Source organism: Balaenoptera acutorostrata, chromosome 15 (assembly GCF_949987535.1).
Source record: "Balaenoptera acutorostrata chromosome 15, mBalAcu1.1, whole genome shotgun sequence".
NCBI classification, from domain to species: domain Eukaryota; kingdom Metazoa; phylum Chordata; class Mammalia; order Artiodactyla; family Balaenopteridae; genus Balaenoptera; species Balaenoptera acutorostrata.
This window is the reverse complement of record NC_080078.1, coordinates 19,427,224-19,443,282: the sequence shown is the minus strand read 5'-3', so window position 1 is coordinate 19,443,282 and position 16,059 is coordinate 19,427,224. Positions and strand designations below refer to the sequence as shown.

Sequence of the window (16,059 nt, the reverse complement as noted above, 5' to 3'; positions counted from 1 at the left end):
GAAAATTAGATCTGGGAAATATCTCAGAAGTAGAACACAAAAACAAAGTGGTGGAAAATATGAGAAAGAAACCCAGAGAGTCAATCCAGGAGCACTGAACATCTGACCAAGGGAAAAATGATAGGGGAAGGTAACAAAGAAGTAATGAGGACAGTTCTCCAGAACTGAAGGACTTAATGTTCAGATTGAAAATGTACACCTAGTGCCCAGTGAATTGAAATAAAAACAAAAAACCCACATAGAACATTACCACAAAATGTCATAACATCTATGATAAAAGGGAAACCCTAAAAGCAAAAAAAGAGGAAAAGAAATTCAAACTGAAAACAAGAAGTCAGCATCATACTACTCATCATCAGCTCCAAACATTAGGAGCTTTTGACTTTCAGAGGGAAAACTATTTTGATTTAAGATTCAATACATAGCCCACTTCAGACCTAGGGACACATAGAGACTGAAAGTGAGGGGATGGAAAAAGATATTCCATGCAAATGGAAATCAAAAGAAAGCTGGAGTAGCAATTCTCATACCAGACAAAATAGACTTTAAAACAAAGACTATTACAAGAGACAAAGAAGGACACTACATAACGATCAAGGGATCAATCCAAGAAGAAGATATAACAATTGTAAATATTTATGCACCCAACATAGGAGCACCTCAATACATAAGGCAAATACTAACAGCCATAAAAGGGGAAAACGACAGTAACACAATCATAGTAGGGGACTTTAACACCCCACTTTCACCAATGGACAGATCATCCAAAATGAAAATAAATAAGGAAACACAAGCTTTAAATGATACATTAAACAAGATGGACTTAATTGATATTTATAGGACATTCCATCCAAAAACAACAGAATACACTTTCTTCTCAAGTGCTCATAGAACATTCTCCAGGATAGATAATATCCTGGGTCACAAATCCAGCCTTGGTAAATTTAAGAAAATTGAAATCGTATCAAGTATATTTTCTGACCACAACGCTATGAGACTAGATATCAATTATAAGAAAAAAATCTGTAGAAAATACAAACAACACATGGAGGCTAAACAATACACTACTTAATAACCAAGAGATCATTGAAGAAATCAAAGAGGAAATAAAAAAATACCTAGAAACAAATGACAATGAAAACACGAAAACCCAAAACCTACGGGATGCAGCAAAAGCAGTTCTAAGAGGGAAGTTTATAGCAATACAATCCTACCTTAAGAAACAAGAAACATCTCAAATACACAACCTAACCTTACACCTAAAGCAATTAGAGAAAGAAGAACAAAAAAACCCCCAAAGTTAGCAGAAGGAAAGAAATCATAAAGATCAGATCAGAAATAAATGAAAAAGAAATGAAGGAAACGATAGCAAAGATCAATAAAAGTAAAAGCTGGTTCTTTGAGAAGGTAAACAAAATTGATAAACCATAAGCCAGACTCATCAAGAAAAAGAGGGAAAAGACTCAAATCAACAGAATTAGAAATGAAAAAGGGGACGTAACAACAGACACTGCAGAAATACAAAGGATCATGAGAGATTACTACAAGCAACTCTATGCCAATAAAATGGACAACCTGGAAGAAATGGACAAATTCTTAGAAATGCACAGCCTTCTGAGACTGAACCAGGAAGAAATAGAAAATATGAACAGACCAATCACAAGCACTGAAATTGAAACTGTGATTAAAAATCTTCCAACAAACAAAAGCCCAGGACCAGATGGCTTCACAGGCGAATTCTATCAAACATTTAGAGAAGAGCTAACACCTATCCTTCTCAAACTCTTCCAAAATATAGCAGAGGGAGGAACACTCCCAAACTCATTCTACGAGGCCACCATCACCCTGATACCAAAACCAGACAAAGATGTCACAAAGAAAGAAAACTACAGGCCAATATCACTGATGAACATAGATGCAAAAATCCTCAACAAAATCCTAGCAAACAGAATCCAACAGCACATTAAAAGGATCATACACCATGATCAAGTGGGGTTTATCCCAGGAATGCAAGGATTCTTCAATATACGCAAATCAATCAATGTGATACACCATAATAACAAATTGAAGGAGAAAACCCATATGATCATCTCAATAGATGCAGAAAAAGCTTTCAACAAAATTCAACACCCATTTATGATAAAAACCCTCCAGAAAGTAGGCATAGAGGGAACTTACCTCAACATAATAAAGGCCATATATGACAAACCCACAGCCAGCATCATCCTCAATGGTGAAAAACTGAAACCATTTCCACTAAGATCAGGAATAAGACAAGGTTGCCCACTCTCACCACTATTATTCAACATAGTTTTGGAAGTTTTAGCCACAGCCATCAGAGAAGAAAAAGAAATAAAAGGAATCCAAATTGGAAAAGAAGAAGTAAAGCTGTCACTGTTTGCAGATGACATGATACTATACATAGAGAATCCTAAAGATGCTACCAGAAAACTCCTAGAGCTAATCAATGAATTTGGTTAAGTAGCAGGATACAAAATTAGTGCACAGAAATCTCTTGCATTTCTATACACTAATGATGAAAAATCTGAAAGTGAAATTAAGAAAACACTCCTATTTACCATTGCAACAAAAAGAATAAAATACCTAGGAATAAACATACCTAAGGAGACAAAAGACCTGTATGCAGAAAATTACAAGACACTGATGAAAGAAATTAAAGATGATACAAATAGATGGAGAGATATACCATGTTCTTGGATTGGAAGAATCAACATTCTGAAAATGACTCTACTACCCAAAGCAATCTACAGATTCAGTGCAATCCCTATCAAACTACCACTGGCATTTTTCACAGAACTAGAACAAAAAATTTCACAATTTGTATGGAAACACAAAAGACCCCGAATAGCCAAAGCAATCTTGAGAAAGAAAAACGGAGCTGGGGGAATCAGGCTCCCTGACTTCAGACTATACTACAAAGCTACAGTAATCAAGACAGTATGGTACTGGCACAAAAACAGAAATATAGATCAATGGAACAGGATAGAGAGCCCAGAGATAAACCCATGCACATATGGTCACCTTATCTTTGATAAAGGAGGCAAGAATATACCATGGAGAAAAGACAGCCTCTTCAATAAGTGGTGCTGGGAAAACTGGACAGCTACGTGTAAAAGAATGAAATTAGAGCACTCCCTAACACCATACACAAAAATAAACTCAAAATGGATTATTAAAGACCTAAATGTAAGGCCAGACACTATAAAACTCTTAGAGGAAAATATAGGCAGATACTCTATGGCATAAATCACAGCAAGATCCTTTTTGACCCACCTCCTACGGAAATAGAAATAAAAACAAAAATAAACAAATGGGACCTAATGAAACTTAAAAGCTTTTGCACAGCAAAGGAAACCATAAACAAGACCAAAAGACAACCCTCAGAATGGGAGAAAATATTTGCAAATGAAGCAACTGACAAAGGATTAATCTCCAAAATTTACAAGCAGCTCATGCAGCTCAATATCAAAAAAAAAAACAACCCAAAAGTGGGCAGAGGACCTAAATAGACATTTCTCCAAAGAAGATACACAGATTGCCAACAAACACATGAAAGAATGCTCAACATCATTAATCATTAGAGAAATGCAAATCAAAGCTACAATGAGATATCATCTCACACCGGTCAGAATGGTCATCATCCAAAAATCTACAAACAATAAATGCTGGAGAGGGTGTGGAGAAAAGGGAACCCTCTTGCACTGTTAGTGGGAATGTAAATTGATGCAACCACTATAGAGAACAGTATGGAGGTTCCTTAAAAACTAAAAATAGAACTACCATACGACCAAGCAATCCCACTACTGGGCATCTACCCTGAGAAAACCACAATACAAAAAGAGTCATGTACCACAATGTTCGTTGCAGCTCTATTTACAATAGCCAGGACATGGGAACAACCTAAGTGTCCATCGACAGATGAATGAATAAAGAAGATGTGGCACATATATACAATGGAATATTACTCAGCCATAAAAAGAAACGAAATTGAGTTATTTGTAGTGAGGTGGATGGACCTAGAGTCTGTCATACAGAGTGAAGTAAGTCAGAAAGAGAAAAACAAATACTGTATGCTAACACATATATATGGAATCTTAAAAAAAAAAGATCATGAAGAACCTGGGGGCAAGACGGGAATAAAGACACAGACCTACTAGAGAAAGGACTTGAGGACATGGGGAGGGGGAAGGGTAAGCTGGGACAAAGTGAGAGAGTGGCATGGACATATACACACTACCAAATGTAAAATAGATAGCTAGTGGGAAGCAGTCGTGTAGCACAAGGAGATCAGCTCAGTGCTTTGTGACCACCTAGAGGGGTGGGATAGGGAGGGTGGGAGGGAGGGAGACGCAAGAGGGAAGAGATATGGGGATATATGTATATGTATAACTGATTCACTGTGTTATAAAGCAGAAACTAACACACCATTGTAAAGCAATTATACTCCAATAAAGTTGTTACAAAAAAAATTCAATACATAGCTAAGTATCAATAAATAGGGTGGTAGAATAAAGACATTATCAGACATTATCTCCAGGGAAATGGGAGAACTTGATAGGATACTAAATTTGTAGGAGAGGTTGAACAAAATTTACAATATGCCAAAAGTAATTAGTTCCAAAAAAATTGAACTCCAGGCAGAAAGTCATACGAGAAAGAACATTTAACTGTAGAGAGAAACAGTTGTGTGGTGAACCACGTTTAAACAGTCATAATAATGAAATCACTATTGATTTTCAATTTTCAGAATCAACCTACTGATAAAGCTCCGAGGACTAATTACCATTCTAGAACCAAATGTAAGTATTGTAAATGTGACATTATAAAAGTAACAATTCAGAAGAATTTTGGGAAGTAGAGATAGAAACAGAACTGATATTTTATCTATATTCTCACATGAGGAAGTAGGAAGTAAAAATACACTGTTTTGATGGAAGAAAAAAATAGTTTTTAAAAATGAATTTTAAAAATTAACAAGATCGCACATAATTTTGCATCTTCTGGTTCTTGTATTCACTTAGAAGTATTTTGGCAGGAATAAAAACAAAGATTCCTTTTTGCAATCGAAAGATACTTTGATGAAAGAAGACTTCAGCTTCTAATGTAATTATTAAATGAAAATTTTGATTTGTCATCATGAAAGCAATAATGTATGACTTTCATTGTCACAGGGTAATGCAAAAATAAGAGAGGTGAGCATAATAGATAAAGGATGCTTTTGTATCAAGCGAAGGCCTCATAACATCGTTGTGAGCTGTACAAAAATAAGTTTTGCAGTTAGTTCACACTAAAAATCGGAGGGACATTGCTAAAAGGAAAAGAAACTTGGCTATAGTAATTTATATCCCGTTCACTTAATGGGTGCTGATTTACCACAATATTAAACATGTTACCATCTCATTAAATTGATGTTAAAAAATTAACTTTATTAGTTTTGTGGTTTTGCTACACTGAATGTGCAATTTTTTTAATTGTGAAAAGCAAGGCATTTTAGCTTCATTTGGAGAGCTAAGAAGAGACCCATGTGGATGGCTGTGGGGTCTCATTTCCTTACTACTGTCTTCTCTGCTACTGTAGCAGTGAGTTGGTTCAGCAGCTTTGAATTTGCTCAGTGGCAGAGTAAGCTGAGACCAGAGCTGGGCTACTCTTTCCCCACAAGGTCAGTTCTTTAACCACAAGCTCCATTGTTATATAGTTGCCTAGATCCTTGCTACACATAATGGGATCTGTGGACCCACAGCATTGGCATCCCCTGAGGGATTTTAAGACGGGAAGAATCTTGGGCCTCACCCCAGACCTGCTGAATCAGAATCTGCATTTTTAACAAGATCCCCAGCTGATCCCCCTTGCACCTTAATGTCTGGAAGGCACGGACACTGCCCTTTCCCTGTTACCACGGTCACGTAGAGGAGCAGCATCCATCGCTGTGGAATCCTCACCCGTGGTGCTTCCAGCCTATCTCTGCCCAGTCTGAGCGTCATCGCTCCCTGAGGACAATCATAGATCAGGGGATCATGTGTGCTCTTGTTACTGAGTCCAAACCTGCTTGCTGCACGACAGGCCAATAAATCAGGAGACGAGTTGTTGGGGTGAGGAATAATGACTTTATCTGGAAAGCCAGGACACCGAGAAGATGGCAGACTAATGTCCTAGAGAACCCTCTTACCCCAGTCAGAATTCAGGCTTCTTTTACACTAAAAGGGGGAGGGGTTGTGGCTAGTTGTTGCAAACTTGTTGGTGTCGGAATCCTTTGTTCTTGCAGCTGTCCACATAGGTCAGGTCACAATGTTCCTGTAAACCTCCAATGAGTCAAACGTTATTCTCTGTTCAGCAACTTTTTATCTCTATATGAATGGAAAAGTGTTACACTCTTAAAGGTCAGAGGCTTGAGAATGGGCTACCCTGTATATTTCAGGATCTAGGCAACATTCTTAACTGGAAGCAAAGGCAATAGAATACAAAGGTTAAAGTAAAAGAAACAGATCTAATATGCAGTCAGATTTGTTCTTCCCTACTACACCCTGTCACCTCTACTTGTGTCTCTTAAACTCTCTACTGGTGAGTATGCCTGAGCCCCCATTTACGAACACTTTGTGGAGGTGTGTTGTTTTCATCCGCCCAGATTCCTCATCTGTAAGTCAGAACAGTAATAACAATTTTCTCATAGAGTTGTTGTGAGGCTTACATGGAATAATCCATTTAAAGCACTCCCTGCACAGAGTAACATCTCAGTAAATGTGGTTATAATTATTAGCTATTATCAAAGAATTCCAGGTGATAACATCAGCAGGAAATGGCTTATATGTTAATGGTCTCCAGCCTCAGCTGTCATCAGGTTCATTTCCCTCATCAATAGCTCATTACGTGATTGTCAAGTCACAGATGCTATAAGCCACACACCATCACACCGAATAATAGCAATTATTGCAGGTTTAATGTGTAAAGCATTGCAGAGCCGGTATCCCTTTAATCCTGAGAGGAGTTTGTCTGCTGGGGATGGTGGTGATGAGGGGCAAAGCCTGTGTCGATGGAGAACTCTCTCACCCTCACAGTCCAGTCTCATGAGCTTCCAAGCGATCCTGCCCTGGGTCCCAGTGTTTTACAGAGTCAGAACAGCTCTTTTCCTTTTGTTCTTCTTTTACTCATTTCTTTATGCACTGCCTTCTCCTTAGTCAGCCAGGCATGTGTCCACAGGTGCTGTGTTAGAGCACAAATCTCACATGCTGTGCTGGGAAAGACCTTTTCCCTATTACCACTTCCCACTCTCAGATTGGAGCATTGTAACTGAATGAAACCCTTTCCCCAAGACCCTCTTCTTAAGGTGATCCCTTTCCCAGGTGGATCCTCAGTCCCCCAGACAGGCTTCCAGAAGTCCCTCTCTACCACAGCTGCAAACACACCTCCTCGTCTTGCTTGAATCCCAGGAATGACTGGGGTTAATGTCCATATGGGGGTCCCTCTACACTTGACCGGTTCCACTGAGTTTGGAAAAGAGAACACCTGGGGAGATACGAACATGGTTTCTTAATTTTGAAAGACTACAATGTGAAAGTGAGATTTGATACATGCTCAGGAGGGCAGTCCCAAGATGAATGGAGAAGAAATAATAGAAAGAATGGAAACCACCACTATGACCCCCTTACTTCCTATGTGAAAGGGACAACATGCTGCCCAATGTCATCACATTTAATTCCTCAAACGAGTATTTGTTTAACAGATAAAACTGTGGCTTGCACAGGCTAAGTAACCAAGCTGGGATGAACTCGTATTTGTTTTACCCTAAAATCCACATGCTTTCCATTACATTATATGGCTTCATATGATGGAATCATCTGATGGGTGGTAGTAAATTCCTTGTCATGGAGAGCATTACAGCAGAGGCTGGAGGCTGGAAGGCTTGGACAACCATCCCCAGGCCTGGAATGAAGTCAAGAGCACCCGAGCCTCAGAGCCTGCGCTAATTCCTAGAGCAACACCATAAAGCAAGTGGTCTGGAAGAAGGTTATCAATTCCAGACAAGGTGAGAGAATAAAGAAGAACCAAAACATAAAGCTGAAAGTATCGAGAAGCACAACCAGCTGATATATTATGAGATGAATTGCAGAGATGAAGGAAGATCCAGAGCTGAAAACTGACAGCTCCTTGGCTAAAATCTGCCCATAAACATATCTCGTTTGGTTTTCAAGCATTAATTCCCTTTTATTCATTGCCAGCATCCCAAAATTGGTAGATTGACCCACAAATCCAGATTTCAAAACTTCTCTTGAAAAATGGGAAGATCTGGCAATCCTGGGCCCACATTTCTGCATGGCAACAGCCAGGCGGTGGCTGGTTCTATAAGCAGGGCACATGCTCTCTGATTCATAGGCTTCCACAGCCTTATATTGCCTTATGTCTTTCTATATCTATTTGTTTACATTATCTGCTTAGACTCTGAAAATAACCAAAACGATTTATGTTTTCTGCTGCCATGTGCAGTTCAGCTTAGAAAAAGATAGGCTGCGTTTGCGGCACACCTCAGAGACTCACATTCCCTTCAAGACTCACTTGAAACTACACTCTACAGAGAGTCTGAAAGACAAGCCATTAGGATATTTGCACTGATACAAAACCTTTACTAAAGCATGCTCCAAACAGTGAACTATGCCAGTCACTGAGGGATGGAGAAGTGGGTGAGTTAAAATATGGAAGAAACCAAGATAGGCAAGAACTAGGGCCTACATATTCCTAGCTACCACTGCCTAAAGACAGTAACAATATCCTAGTGAGAAGACATCAATGGTTATTATTAAAATTGTGCATTAGGGACTTCCCTGGTGGTCCAGTGGTTGGGACCGTGCACTTCCACTACAGGGGGCGTGGGTTTGATCCCTGGTCTGGGAACTGGGATCCTGCATTCTGCCTGGCTTGGCCAAAAAAAATTGTGCCTTAGATAGTCCTTTTTTTAAAAATTTTTTTTATTTTTGGCTGTGTTGGGTCTTCATTTCTGTGCAAGGGCTTTCTCTAGTTGTGGCAAGCGGGGGCCACTCTTCATCGTGGTGCACGGGCCTCTCACTATCATGGCCTCTCTTGTTGCGGAGCACAGGCTCCAGACGTGCAGGCTCAGTAGTTGTGGCTCATGGGCCTAGTTGCTCCGCGGCATGTGGGATCTTCCCAGACCAGGGCTCGAACCCGTATCCTCTGCATTAGCAGGCAGATTCTCAACCACTGCGCCACCAGGGAAGCCCTAGATAGTCTTGATTTCTATGGGGGATCATGAGAGAAGAGTTATGAGAGAGAGAGAGGGAGAGAGAGAGAAGGGTAGGGTCAAATTGCATGCAATGTTTTCTACAGCGTGGATTCAGTTATTTTCAACTAATTGTTTTGTTGTTTTTATCAAACTGATTTTTTTAAAAAAAAACACACCAAGTTTTGGTAAGATGAGATACCCAAGCCAGCTTAGTGACCAGATAGGCTGAGAAGCAGCTCCAACATTAGTGGAGGTTCTTGGTTTATAAGTAGTAAAAATTGACACCAGTAAATAAAAAGAAAAGAGGATTTTATTGGAAGTATGTTGAGTACTCATGGCATTGATGGCAAGGCTGGGAAAAGGGATATAGATATAAGTAAGCACCCAGGAGTCCCTGTGGATAGAAATGTAAGTAATTCTTGGGTCCGAGAATCAGAAATTCCTCCCACATCTCACAAGGGTGCCAAAGCTGAAATAGATGAGTCCAATCATTTTTAGTTATTGTGTCATTCTGTTTACGATCCTAATTCCATAGAAGGAGCTTGACAGTTAGCCCCGCTTAGGCCAAAGGTAAGCTCCATAAAGTCAGAATTGAGAAGACTATTATCAATCTATGTTTTCAGCACCAAGGACAGTACTTGAAACAAAGTAGATGCTCAGTGAGTATTTGTGAAATGAACCACTGAACAAATGACAGAATGTTTTCATGCTTTGACTAGGGTAAGATAAAGAAAGCATCTGGGAAAATAGTCCCTAAGCCCAAAGCCAGCGAGGAAGAGATAATTTTCCAAAGGGAAATCAGGGTGATATTATCAAGAGACAATTGAATGGGTGCTGAGCAGCCAATAGAGTGGGATATGTAGAGAGATACTTTTAATTTCCCAGCAAGGTTTATATATAACATGGAAAATTTCAAATCTCTCCCAGTGTTTCACATTTCAACATAGTAACAGAAAAATCAGGGTCAAATGCATCTAAATCCATCCTTGTTTTCCTGTACACACACAGTGGTAGCCAGATTTGGGGTGCTGTTGAATGGTAACCTGAAGTCCCATTTCCCCGCTGTTCTGGTTCTGAAAGGGAAGGCCATATGCTAGTGCCAGCCCTGCCCCGAGTGAGTTCCCAAAGATGCAGGCACATCTCCTCCAAGAACATGCCATATGTACTAGAGGCTGTTCCAAGGAGAAGCAAATTTGCACATCCCACTCAAAGGGGGAATGGAAAGGATGGGTGTGAGGAGCCCCCGGATTCTCTGCTCTTCCTCTGAGGTGCTTTAGGAAGGAGCACACAACTCATTTCAAAGGATCAAGGAAAGAACACCACCTGGGGAGTGGGAAATGGTCAAGAAGGCTCGGATAACAAAGCAGCTTTAGGGTTGATAATGAAACAATGTCGCTTTCTTAAGTTGAGCTGACGGATCATTGTTTTATGGCCCAACACACTCAGTTCACCAGCTGGTCATATATAATTTAGCTCTTAATTATAACTTGTCTTGTGAGGTCCTCAGAATGCTTAATATGTGAGCTTCATTCTGACAGCTGGAGCACAGGCTCAGAGAGTCCTTCAGAACATTCGTTTCAACAGAAGTGGGCTTGCTTTCCGGCCTCTGTTTCAGCTGTAATTTGGAGACCTTCGTGTATTTCTATTACTTAGGTTGGAAGCATGGATGCTGAGTACTGGGAGAACTTGTCTGGAGAAGAAGGGGAAAGAGAGCAGAGAGATGTGAGGGCTCATGGACCTAATCTGACTCAATGCCTTGTTTTTCACCTGGCCTAGGATTAACTTTTTAAAATATTATTTTCAAATTCTATAAAATTTGGAAGTTTTACATACAAATCTGTATTTCTAATTTGTCTTGGAAGCATGTAAATTCTTGTGATAGCAGGCTGGCTGACCCACAAGGGAGCGGAAGTGGAACTGAACTGAATAGTGGTGGCTCCGTTTGGACAGGACCTGAGCTCTCCGCTCGGCTTGGACATCACACAAAGTGTGTGTCTGTGTATGTGTGTGGTGGTGGGGCTACGTAGGTATATGAGTGTGAAACTCCAAATCTACATCTTTATTCCTAATTGGGTGTGTCCTAGGTCTTAAATTACTAAAAGTCTTTTCTCTGCCTCTTTGGATGTGACTAATGACTATTATGGGATATGCATGAGGGTTGGTTAATGACTTGGGAGCAGACTAGGAAGATGTAACATGGGGCCAGGTCTACATATGCCTTGGGGAGAGTTAACCACACTCTGAGTTCATCTTGGCACCTCTTATATTCTGCTTTCAAGTTTTTAAGCAGGAGTGTGGCTTGTAGATAAGACCTAAATCACTTCATTATATGATGCACCAGATCATGAAAGGCCTTGAATGCCATGCTAAGGGTTTATATATGGACGATGAATTTGAAAACACCAAAGCACCCCAAGTTCTTTCACCCCAGAGCGGTTTTACTGTGTGCAGTGCAGGGCCATGTCATGCCAGACACTCTGTTTGAAGTCAGCTGCTCCCCACTGTTGGCCAACAGAGCCATGTAGAATGACTCAGAACTCCAGGGACCCATCATCCACAGAAGGACCTTCATTTTTTTTTGTTTGTACTTTCATATCTTTTGGCCCATCATCTTCCGTTTTGTGAATTTATGTCACAGATATTGGCATATGTGCACGATGACATATGTGTGACCTATTTGCTGCAACCCTTTTGATAACTAGAGCCTGGAAGAAATCTAAGGGCCTATCAATAGGGAAGCTGAACTAATGGGGGCACATCCACACAGTTGAATACTGTGCAGCTATGAAAGGACTTAGATGTCTATGGCTCATACAGAATGATCTCTAAAGTATATTTTAAGTGAAAAGAGCAAGGTATCGATTAGTATTTTTACTGTGTTTCCATTCATTTCAAAAACATGCACTCACTTATTATATAAGGCAGCGTAGTTTTAGGAGGTAAACAACTGCTGGGGAGAGAGCATGGGGCACAAGTGTTGAGAGATAGATGTCCTTTTCATGGTATATCTTTCTGTATTGCTTGCTTATTTTTCCATGTTCATATATTGGGTTTTTCCCAATAATAAATATCAAGTTGTGTGGTTGTGGGCACTTAATTTTGAGCTTCATTTCTCCTAGAGACTGCTTCATTTCTTTTAGGAAAACATCTACACCACACAGTACAGTTTTCTAGAAGGAATCGCTGGTCCTGCTGGCTGGCAGGACAGAGCAGGTCATCCTGGGCTCCTGCTGAGAGCTGGGATTTTTTTTCTTGGAATTCTGGGTGAGAAGAGCTCTCAGGTACTACATGGTGCCTTGTGGAGCTGCTTGGTAAGTGGGCCAAGAAGATACAGAGCCAGATAATGATTCTGTGCTACTTTCCACATCTTGTCTTGCTGTGACAACTCCTGCCTGAGACTGTCTCCTTCCACATATCAAATGGACATGATACTATTTGTCCTTCCCACTCTGGGGACATTTCAGGAAATAAAATAGTGGAGATAAAACTCTATCTTGGAGGACTATGTCCTCTCTTGCGGGAGACAAGGGATGTCCTTTGTCCCCCCCAAAGGACAGAGGATGATGGATCTCTTGCCTCAACACTTAGGATATAAGCAGAGTAGGGTAGGGTGAGTGGGACTAAGTTTGAGACCATGAAGGACTGGCAAGGGGATTATAGAAGATAAATTCCTCTGCAGTCAAAAGGGGAAAAGGAATTCTGGGGAAAGGAAAGGTACACACGCATCTTAGAATTGGTTGCATTTTAGGAGAAATGAGTAGCTCAGAGTGACTGGGACACTGGCTGAAATGGGAGAAGCAACTAGGGGTGAGGCTGGAAAGTTCGGTAGGGAGTATAGAGTTTATTCTGGAAAAAACTGATTCCCAGGAGATTTTTAAAAGAATATTTATTTATTTATTTATTTTAATTTTGGCTGCATGAGATCTTAGTTGCGGCACGTGGGATCTTTCGTTTCAGTACGCGGGCTTCTCTCTACTTGTGGCACGCGGGCTCAGTAGTTGCAGTACGCGGGCTTAGTTGCCCTGCGGCATGTGGGATCTCAGTTTCCTGACCAGGGATCAAACCTGCATCCCCTGCATTGGAAGGCAAATTCTCAACCACTGGACCACCAGGGAAGTCCCCAGGAGTTTTTTTATATAAGAGAATAATGATATAATTTTATTTGACAAAGATAACTAGCATATATATAAGGTATAGTTACTAGAACAAATTCCTCCTGGCTAGAACCAGGAGAGAGACAATTATTGTAATGACACTTTCTAGCTCCAGATAATAAACCCTAAAGGAAGGCTGTGACAGTAGGGATAGAGGGGTGAGGGCTAATCTGAAAGGGATTTGTGGAGTAAAATCCAATAGCTTGGTGAGCGACTAAATGCAGAAGTAGGAGGAATGTCAACAGTGACTTTGTTTGGCTTGGAGAAAACAGTGGCTCGGTTCCAGGAGACAGAGCACACAGCTGGAAGAATAGTTTTTGACCTTGAAGTTTGAAATCTTTGTATTTCACCCACAATAAGTGTTGCCTGTGAGGGAATGCCCTCTGATTGCATGAATTTACTTGACCAAACATTTACTAAGTCCTCACGCTGGGACCTGGAACAGGGATTGTGTCAGGCGTGAACGTCAAGAAAGTCTTTGGAATTTAATATTTTAGATCTCTCTCCCTCTCTTCCAATAGAACCAGAAAAGATATTTCCTCCCTTCTAAAGAACCATGAAAGCATCCATAACAATTAAAAAGAAATAACATTATTCTTCTTGAAGATCAATTTCAAGCCCTGCCACTTCAGGGCAATGTCCCTTCTTCCTCAGTGGCAGTAACTTGGGGGTTACCCAGGAAAGACAGCAAGGAGATGACTAAATTATGAGCAAAATCAGTCAACAAAGACCGAGTAAGACTAGCAAGGATCATAGTTGCTGAGTGGGAAAATACTTTCACTTTGTTGCAAGCAGCTCAGACCCAAGGGAAATGGGTGAATCTTTGGAATTTCTGGGAGGGACAAAGTGAAACAATGGGGGATCAACACTCAACTGGCAGACTGGCTTCTCTTGCCGCTGAGGGTCCTGCTCAGTGACACCCTGACAAGGCATCTTGGCCCTATTGGGATATGGTTGTCACGCTGTCTTGGTGAGGGCAATTCCTCCTCTTGTCAGTTTCCTGGAATCTGCTGGAATTTCTTTTGCCTCAAGCAGGATTTAACGAGCTGGGGAGGTTTTTGCCCTGTTGCTTTTTCTGCAGCTCTTTTCTTGTTCTGGTGCCAGCGGGGCCCTCGTCCTTCTAGGATTCCAAGCTGTAGCTTCTGGGAAGGCTGACGTAATGGTTCTCAGCCTCAGAATAGAAGACCTACTTTCTGATACATCTCTCTGGTGTACGTTCACCTTGCTGACTCTTCTTTCCTCACTTATCAACCCTGGTAAAGACCTACTGACACTTGTCAGCATCTTCCCCGTGAAGATCCCTCCTTGGACCGCCTTTCCTCTCTGCCTATCACTCTATACTTGGGCTGCTCCATTAAATTGTGTGTTTTCAGCTAATGGATCTATATACGGAGACTCCAAAACACTCATTTCCAGGCTCAATTTCTTGCCTGAATTCTGGCCCAGCATTCATTCATTCATTCAGAAAGTGTTTATTGATCGTCTACACTACACAGGCTCTGCCTTAGGCACTGGGCATATAACAAGATGGACACGGTTGACCCTCATGGAATCTCTGTCAATCTTCTAGCTGTCTGTTAGACATTTAGTCTTGCATGTGCCTCATTCCTGTCCTAGACCAGATATAGATCTTTGTCCATCCAACCTATCCCTTTTCCTGGCAGATTTCTGTTAAGGGCATCAGTCTCCTAGTCGTCTGAGGTTGAACTTCATTTTCATTCTTCCCTCCTCTCTCTCTTAACCTCATATCGAATCTGTTGCCCAGCTTTATTGATTCTGCCTCATTTCCCTAATTTGATTCTTCCGCTCCTTGCCCACCTTTACCACCTTAGTTAAGTTTTCATCATTCCTCACCTGTAGAGCTTCTTGACTGCTTTCAAAGATTCTGATCTTTTCTCCCCTCCACTCAAAATTGTTGCAGACCTTCTTGTTATTTAATGACCATCCATGGCTCCCCATCATCTTGAAATAAAACCCTCAGCCATGGTCTCTCAGCTGCATGATTTGCTCCTGGCCTGCCTTTTGGAATGTATTTGCAAGTAGCCTTCAGCAGAGCTTCCCTGGAAGAAGGAAGAAAGGAGGAGAGTAGAGGAAGGAGGGAGACACGAGGAAGAGGATATTCAGGCACATTGGGAACAGCAGATTGAGTGTCTACAATGTGCATGGTTAAACTGTGCTAAACTGTGCTAAATGCTTTATTTTATTTTATTTTTTTCATCCTACTACCACCCCCCCCACCACCCGCTTTCCCCCCTTGGTGTCCATACATTTTTTTCTCTTCATCTGTGTCTCTATTTCTGCCTTGCAAACTGGTTCATCTGTACAATTTTTCTAGATTCCACATATATGTGTTAATATACGTTTTTCTCTTTCTGACTTACTTCACTCTGTATGACAGTCTCTAGGTCCATCCACGTCTCTACAAATGACCCAATATTGTTTCTTTTTATGGCTGAGTAATATTCCATTGTATATATGTACCACATCTTCTTTATCCATTTGTCTGCCGATGGGCATTTAGGTTGCTTTCATCACCTGGCTATTACAAATAGTGCTGCAATGAACATTGGGGTGCATGTGTCTTTTTGAATTATAGTTTTCTCTGGGTATATCCCAGTAGTGGGATTGCTGGGTCATATGGTAATTCCTTTTTTT

General features: G+C 40.9%; 1 long non-coding RNA gene across 1 annotated transcript in view; it reads left to right on the top strand.

Annotated features, from left to right (window-relative positions):
• The first annotated feature begins 4,765 nt into the window (after positions 1-4,765).
• The window catches only part of LOC103015985 (uncharacterized), an 83,985-nt gene continuing 72,691 nt past the window's right edge, over positions 4,766-16,059 (top strand). The window contains exon 1 of the long non-coding RNA XR_009005304.1: positions 4,766-4,820. This is a non-coding gene — a long non-coding RNA (uncharacterized LOC103015985). The remainder of the gene's footprint in view (positions 4,821-16,059) is intronic.